This window comes from Triticum urartu, chromosome 6, assembly GCF_003073215.2.
Source record: "Triticum urartu cultivar G1812 chromosome 6, Tu2.1, whole genome shotgun sequence".
NCBI lineage: Eukaryota > Viridiplantae > Streptophyta > Magnoliopsida > Poales > Poaceae > Triticum > Triticum urartu.
This window is the reverse complement of record NC_053027.1, coordinates 126,707,809-126,715,661: the sequence shown is the minus strand read 5'-3', so window position 1 is coordinate 126,715,661 and position 7,853 is coordinate 126,707,809. Positions and strand designations below refer to the sequence as shown.

At 47.1% G+C, this 7,853-nt stretch overlaps 1 long non-coding RNA gene across 1 annotated transcript; it reads left to right on the top strand.

Moving 5' to 3' along the window:
* Nucleotides 1-679: 679 nt before the first annotated feature.
* LOC125512804 lies at nt 680-1,120 on the top strand. The gene is made up of 3 exons (XR_007285556.1): nt 680-710; nt 826-998; nt 1,083-1,120. It is a non-coding gene; the product is annotated as an uncharacterized LOC125512804 (long non-coding RNA).
* Nucleotides 1,121-7,853: the final 6,733 nt, after the last annotated feature.

Here is a 7,853-nt window from a genome sequence, read left to right as displayed (position 1 = left end):
AACAACATTTGAGTAACATATATATAGTGGTTACACTATTCGACAAAAGGAGGATCTTCATAACAGGGTTTTGACAACCATATGGTCCATATCTACATACTTAACATAGTAACAACTATCACATTTTAAGAGGCTAAGGGCCAACAACCATATGGTCCATATCTACATACTTAACATTAAGGATAGTAAAATTGAGCCTAAACCGAGCTCTCTCAGCGAATTAGCTTCTTCGGCCGTCCGTTTCATGATCTGATCTTTCCTGACCGTCAGATTCCGTTTAAAAGCCAATCTGTCCCATAATCTGGGTAACTTGGGCCAGTTGTCCTATGGGCTGCTGCTCCAGAGGCTGAAACGAAGGCCTCCGGTGCACTGGGCCGTCGGCCAGCCCATTCTACCACTAGGCCTCGAGGGATGGGAGCAAAAAGCTGCCGATGCGAGCCGCACAGAGGAGCCACCGGTTTCATCGAGTACTGCTGCAGGCGCACAGAGGAGACGTGGGCGATCATCCGACGCTGGTGGAGATTAGGCCAGGTTCGCGAGGGATTCCGGCGAGGTGGGAATCGACTCGAGGCGAGGCATCTAGCCCGGATCGACCGGACGTGACGTGCGCGAGGGTGCGGTGCGGCGAACCCTAGCGCCGCCGGGTTGCCCTCCTACTCACGAAGGTCACCCCTCCTCCAAGGGAGGCAAATCTCTGATAGCTATTGTAGGTCAGTGTTTGATAATTTGTTTATTTGGCAAATAAATCTGTCGTTGTATGCTTATACTTCCACTGCTTCCCATCCACAATTATCCACATCGACTAATATGACTATTTTCGTACAGTCTTGCTCTCGATGCCATATCAGATTGACTATGCATACGCGGGAAGACACCTAGCGGACTGTAGACCTTCCTTTCTATCGGCTGGATCTTCAGCAGCAGAAGACAGTGCTGCTTCCAGCCTCACCTCGTTCCGCTGGTGTTTGTTTTACCGTTGCCCCACCCTGCCTACCCAGGTACCCAACAAATCATTATCATTAGTACTGGTTATTGTTGACTAGACAACTTTCAGAATTTGAATTGTAAGGGTCACATTACAGAGCAAGTAGCAGAAGCAATAATGGCTTACATCTCTCAGTTGTGTTCTTTCCTTTGAGAATTGAGGTTCCAATTCCAATGAACAAATAGCTCCACATTTGGTGTTATGAGGAATAGTAGATATCTTAATGGTGGCAATTGTCGGTGTTCTGGGAACGGGGGTCCCCAGACTAGCCTGCCTGCGGCGTGGCTCAAGTGGGGGCACAGCGCGGCCCCTCTTCATCAACTCAAGCTCAAGACCCTCGCGAGGTGCCAAGCCTCGTGGGGCGAACGATAGGAAGCTTCCTCAGAGGCAGCCTCATCAGGCAGGCTCGTGAGGAGGAGGAGAGATCAAGGCAGGGGCACCTCGCGAGGAGCCCGTGACGCAAGCCATGACGATCGAGACCAGGCGGGCGTCGGCCTGCGCAGTGTCCTTGTTTCCCCTTTGGTGCAAAGGGGGCAAGCACAGGCCAAGGCATCAGGCAAAGGTTACCCTTCCGATGCAACGAGACCAAGACTAGCCGAGCGGCAGGACGGAGGTCACCGTGGAGCCCAAGACGGCGTCATCACCAGTGCTTTTGGCAGCCAAAGACCACCTTTGGTCAGGATAACTTGTACTAGATGTTCCCCTTCAAAATGGCCAACTGTTGGCGCCCTTTCCGCTCATTATTTGGGGAGAGGCCCAAGGCCTCTATAAATAGAGCGAGCCACCACAGAGTAGAGGCAGCTAGATCTAATCGGATAGAGAGACCAAGTAGAACACACCGCACCAGCTCAAGAACACCCCTCGCGAGGCTGTTCTTCCTCTGTACTGTTCATCTTCAGCCCCTGAGGCAATCCACCACACCACACACTGGAGTAGGGTATCACACCACAACGGTGGCCCGAACCAGTATAAATCTCGTGTGCTTTGCGTTGTTCATCGTTTCCAGCTTACATCGCACGAGGAGATCGGATGTAGATCGTTAGGGGAGAGATCTCGGCGCGCACCCCAGTGTTCGAACCTCAAGGGTCTGCCGGAACCCGAAATCCGACATTTGGCGCGCCAGGTAGGGGTGCGCCGTGTTGGAAATATGCCCTAGAGGCAATAATAAATTTGTTATTATTATTATATTTCATTGTTCATGATAATCGTTTATTATCCATGCTAGAATTGTATTGATAGGAAACTCAGATACATGTGTGGATAAATAGACAACACCATGTCCCTAGTAAGCCTCTAGTTGACTAGCTCATTGATCAATAGATGGTTACGGTTTCCTGACCACGGACATTGGATGTCGTTGATAACGGGATCACATCACTAGGAGAATGATGTGATGGACAAGACCCAATCCTAAGCCTAGCACAAGATCGTGTAGTTCGTTTTCTAAAGCTTTTCTAATGTCAAGTATCATTTCCTTAGACCATGAGATTGTGCAACTCCCGGATACCGTAGGAGTGCTTTGGGTGTGCCAAACGTCACAACATAACTGGGTGGCTATAAAGGTACACTACAGGTATCTCCGAAAGTGTTTGTTGGGTTGGCACGAATCGAGACTGGGATTTGTCACTCTGTGTAAACGGAGAGGTATCTCTGGGCCCACTCGGTAGGACATCATCATAATGTGCACAATGTGATCAAGGAGTTGATCACAGGATGATGTGTTACGGAACGAGTAAAGAGACTTGCTGGTAACGAGATTGAACAAGGTATCGGGATACCGACGATCGAATCTCGGGAAAGTATCATACCGATGGACAAAGGGAATTGTATACGGGATTGATTGAATCCTTAACATCGTGGTTCATCCGATGAGATCATCATGGAGCATGTGGGAGCCAACATGGGTATCCAGATCCCGCTGTTGGTTATTGACCGGAGAGTTGTCTCGGCCATGTCTGCATGACTCCCGAGCCCGTAGGGTCTACACACTTAAGGTTTGATGATGCTAGGGTTATAGGGAATAGATATACGTGGTTACCAAATGTTGTTCGGAGTCCTGGATGAGATCCCGGACGTCATGAGGAGTTCCGGAATGGTCCGGAGGTAAAGATTTATATATGGGAAGTCATCATACGGTCACCAAAATAATTCGGGGGTTACCGGTATTGTACCGGGACCACTGGAGGGGTTCCGGGGGTCCACCGGGAGGGTCCACCTGCCCCGGAGGGCCTTATGGGCTGTGTGTGGAGAGGGACCAGCCCCTTAGTGGGCTGGGCGCCTCCCCCCTAGGGCCCATGCACCTAGGGTTTGGGGGAACCCTAAAGGGGGGGCGCCCCCCTTGCCTTGGGGGGCAAGGCAACCCCCCTGGCCGCCGCCCCCTCCTCAGATTGGATTTGAGGGGGTCGGCCCCCCTCTCCCTTGCCCCTATATATATGTGCGGGGTGGGAGGGCAGCCGCACCCTAGTTCTGGCGCAGCCCTCCCCCTCTCCCAAGTCCTCCTCCTCTCCCGCGGTGCTTGGCGAAGCCCTGCAGGATTGCCACGCTCCTCCTTCACCACCACGCCGTCGTGCTGCTGCTGGATGGAGTCTTCCCCAACCTCTCCTTCTCCCCTTGCTGGATCAAGGCGTAGGAGACGTCACCGGGCTGCACGTGTGTTGAACGCAGAGGTGCCGTGGTTCGGCGCTTAGATCGGAATCAACCGTGATCTGAATCGCTATGAGTACGACTCCTTCATCCGCGTTCTTGCAACGCTTCCACTTAGCGATCTACAAGGGTATGTAGATGCACTCTCCTTCCTCTCGTTGCTAGATTACTCCATAGATTGATCTTGGTGATGCGTAGAAAATTTTAAATTTCTGCTACAATCCCCAACGGTGGCATCATGAGCTAGGTCTATGCGTAGTTTCTATGCACGAGTAGAACACAAGTTGTTGTGGGCGTCAATTTTGTCAATTTGCTTGCCGTTACTAGTCTTATCTTGATTCGGCGGCATCGTGGGATGAAGCGGCCCGGACCGACCTTACACGTACTCTTACGTGAGACTGGTTCCACCGACTGACATGCACTAGTTGCATAAGGTGGCTAGCGGGTGTCTGTCTCTCCCACTTTAGTTGGATCGGATTCGATGAAAAGGGTCCTTATGAAGGGTAAATAGAAATTGGCATATCACGTTGTGTTTTTCGCGTAGGTAAGAAACGTTCTTGCTAGAAACCTATAGCAGCCACATAAAAACTTGCAACAACAATTAGAGGACGTCTAACTTGTTTTTGCAGCATATGCCTTGTGATGTGATATGGCCAAAAGGATGTGATGAATGATATATGTGATGTATGAGATTGATCATGTTCTTGTAATAGGAATCACGACTTGCATGTCGATGAGTATGACAACCGGCAGGAGCCATAGGAGTTTTCTTAATTTATTTATGACCTGCATGTCAACATAAATGTCATGTAATTACTTTACTTTATTGCTAAAGCATTAGCCATAGTAGTAGAAGTAATAGATGACGAGACAACTTCAAGAAGACACGATGATGGAGATCATGATGACGGAGATCATGATGATGGAGATCATGGTGTCATGCCGGTGACAACGATGATCATGGAGCCCCGAAGATGGAGATCAAAAGGAGCAAAAATGATATTGGCCATATCATGTCACTATTTGATTGCATGTGATGTTTATCATGTTTTACATCTTATTTGCTTAGAACGATGGTAGCTTAAATAAGATGATCCCTCACTAAAATTTCACGAAAAGTGTTCCCCCTAACTGTGCACCGTTGCGAAGGTTCATTGTTTCGAAGCACCACGTGATGATCGGGTGTGATAGATTCTAACGTTTGAATACAACGGGTGTTGACGAGCCTAGCATGTACAGACATGGCCTCGGGACACATGCGAAACACTTAGGTTAACTTGACGAGCCTAGCATGTACAGACATGGCCTCGGAACACGGAAGACCGAAAGGTCGAACATGAGTCGTATAGAAGATACGATCAACATGAGATATTCACCATTGATGACTAGTCCGTCTCACGAGATGATCGGACACGGCCTAGTCGATTCGGATCATGTTTCACTTAGATGACTAGAGGGATGTCTATCTGAGTGGGAGTTCATTAAACAATTTGATTAGATGAACTCAATTATCATGAACATAGTCTAAATTGTCTTTGCAAATATGTTGTAGATAAATAGCTCACGTTGTAGCTCCCTGTTTCAATACGTTCCTAGAGCAAGATTAAGTTGAAAGATATTGTAAGCAATGATGCGGACTAGGTCCGTAGTCCAAGGAGTGTCCTCACTTCTACACAAAAGGCTTACGTCTTTGATGCACCGCTCGATGTGCAAACCCCTACAACGTCGTCTGTGGATGTTGTGAACACCTGTCAGACACATCCTGATGACTACTTGATAGTTTAGTGCACCATACTTTCCGGCTTAGAATCGGGATTCCAATGACGTTTTGAACGCCATAGAACATATGAGATGTTCCAAGAGCTGAAATTGGGATTTCAGGCTCATGCCCGTGTTGAGAGGTGTGAGACCTCTGACAAGTTCTTTTGCCAACAAGATGGAGGAGAATAGCTCAGCTAGTGAGCTTGTGCTCAGAATGTCTGGGTGCTACAATCACTTAAATCAAGTGGGAGTTAAACTTCCAGATAAGATAGTGATTGATAGAGTTCTCTAGCCACTATCACTGAGCTACTAGATCTTCGTGATGAACTATGACATGCAAGGGATGGAGTTGATCCCGGAGCTGTTCGCGGTGCTTAAGACCGCAAAAGGTAGAAATCAAGAAGGAGCATCAAGTGTTGATGGTTTAACAAGACCACTGGTTTCAAGAAGGGCAAGGGCTAGAAGGGAAACTTCATGGATGGCAAACCAGTTGCCGCTCCAGTGAAGGAACCCAAGGTTGAACCCAAACCCGAGACTGAGTGCTTCTATTGTAAGGGGAACAGTCACTGGTAGCGGAATTACCCCAAATGCATGGTAGATAAGAAGGCTGGCAACTTCAACAAAGTATATACGTGTTATTAATGTGTACCTCACTAGTACTCCTGGTAGCACCTGGGTATTGGATACCGGTTCAGTTGCTATTATTGGTGACTTGAAGCAAAAGCTACGGACTAAACGGAGACTGGCTAAGGGCGAGGTGACGATGTGTGTTGGAAGTGTTTCCAAAGTTGATGAGATCACCATCGCACGCTCCATCTGCCTTCGGGATTAGTATTGAACCTAGATAAATGTTATCAGGTGTCTACGTTGAGCATGAATATGATTAGATCATGTTCATTGCAATACGGTCATTCATTTAAGTTAGAGAATAATGGTTATTCTGTTTACATGAATAATACCTTTCATGGTCATGCACCCTATGTGAAAGGTTCATTGAATCTCGATCGTGGTAATACACATGTTCACGCCAAAAGATGTAGAGTTAATAATGATAGTACCACTTTCTCATGGCATTGCCGCTTAGGTCATATTGGCGTAAGATGCATGAAGAAACTCCATGTCGATGGATGTTTGGAGTCACTTGATTTTGAATCACTTGACACATGCGAGCCATGCCTCATGGGCAGGATGACTAAGACCCCGTTTTCAAGTACAATGAAACGGGCAAGTGACTTGATGGAAATCATGCATGCTGATGCGTGTGATCCAATGAGAATTGAAGCATGCGGTGGATATCGCTATTTTCTCATCTTCACTGACGATTTAGGTAGATATAGGTATATCTACTTAATGAAGCACAAGTCTGAAACGTTTGAAAAGTTCAAGCGATTTTAGAGTGAAGTTAATAATCATCATAACAATAAGATCATGTTCCTACAATCTGATCAAAAAGGGATTTTCTGAGTTATGAGTTTGGCAATCACTTAAGACATTGTGGAATTGTTTCACAGTTGAAGCCAACTGGAACACCACAAGGTAGTGGTGTGTCCGGACGTCGTAATCGAACCCTATGAGATATGTTGCGATCTATGATGTCTCTTACCAATCTACCGTTTTCATTTTGAGGTTATGCGTTAGAGACAGCTGCATTCACTTTAGATAGGACACCATCTAAGTCCGTTGAGATGACGTTGTATGAACATTGGTTTGGCAAGAAACCAAAGTTGTCGTTTCTTAATGTTTGGGGCTGCGATGCTTAAGGCTTCAGCCGGAGAAGCTCGAACCCAAAGCGGACAAACACATCTTCATAGGATACCCAAAGGTGACAGTAGGGTATATCTTCTACCTCAGATCCGAGGGAAAATTGTTTGTCACTAAGAACGGGTCCTTTCTCGAGAAGGAGTTTCTCTCAAAAGAATTGAGTGGGAGGAAGATAGAACTTGATGAGGTTGTCGAACCTTAACTTCAACCAGAGAGTGATGCAACACAGAAAGATGTTTTCTGTGGCGCCTACGTCTGTTGAATAGGAAGTTAATGATAGTGATCATGAAGCTTCGGATCAAGTTGCTATCGAACCTCGTAGGTCGACAAGGATATGTCCTACTCCTAAGTGGTACGGTAATCCTGTCTTAGATATCATGTTGTTAGACAACAATGAACCTACGAGCTATGGAGAAGCGATGGTGGGCCCCTATTCCGACAAATGCTTAGAAGCCATGAAATCCGAGATAGGATCCATATAACAGAACAAAGTATGGACTTTGGTGGAGTTGCCCGATGATCGGCAAGCCATTGAGATAAATGGATCTTTAAGAAGAAGACGGACGTGGGCGGTAATGTTACCGTCTATGAAGCTCGACTTGTGGGAAAGAGTCTTTTCACAAGTTCAAGGAGTTGACTACGATGAGAATTTCTCACCCGTAGCGATGCTTAAGTCCGTCGGAATCATGTTACCATTAGCTGT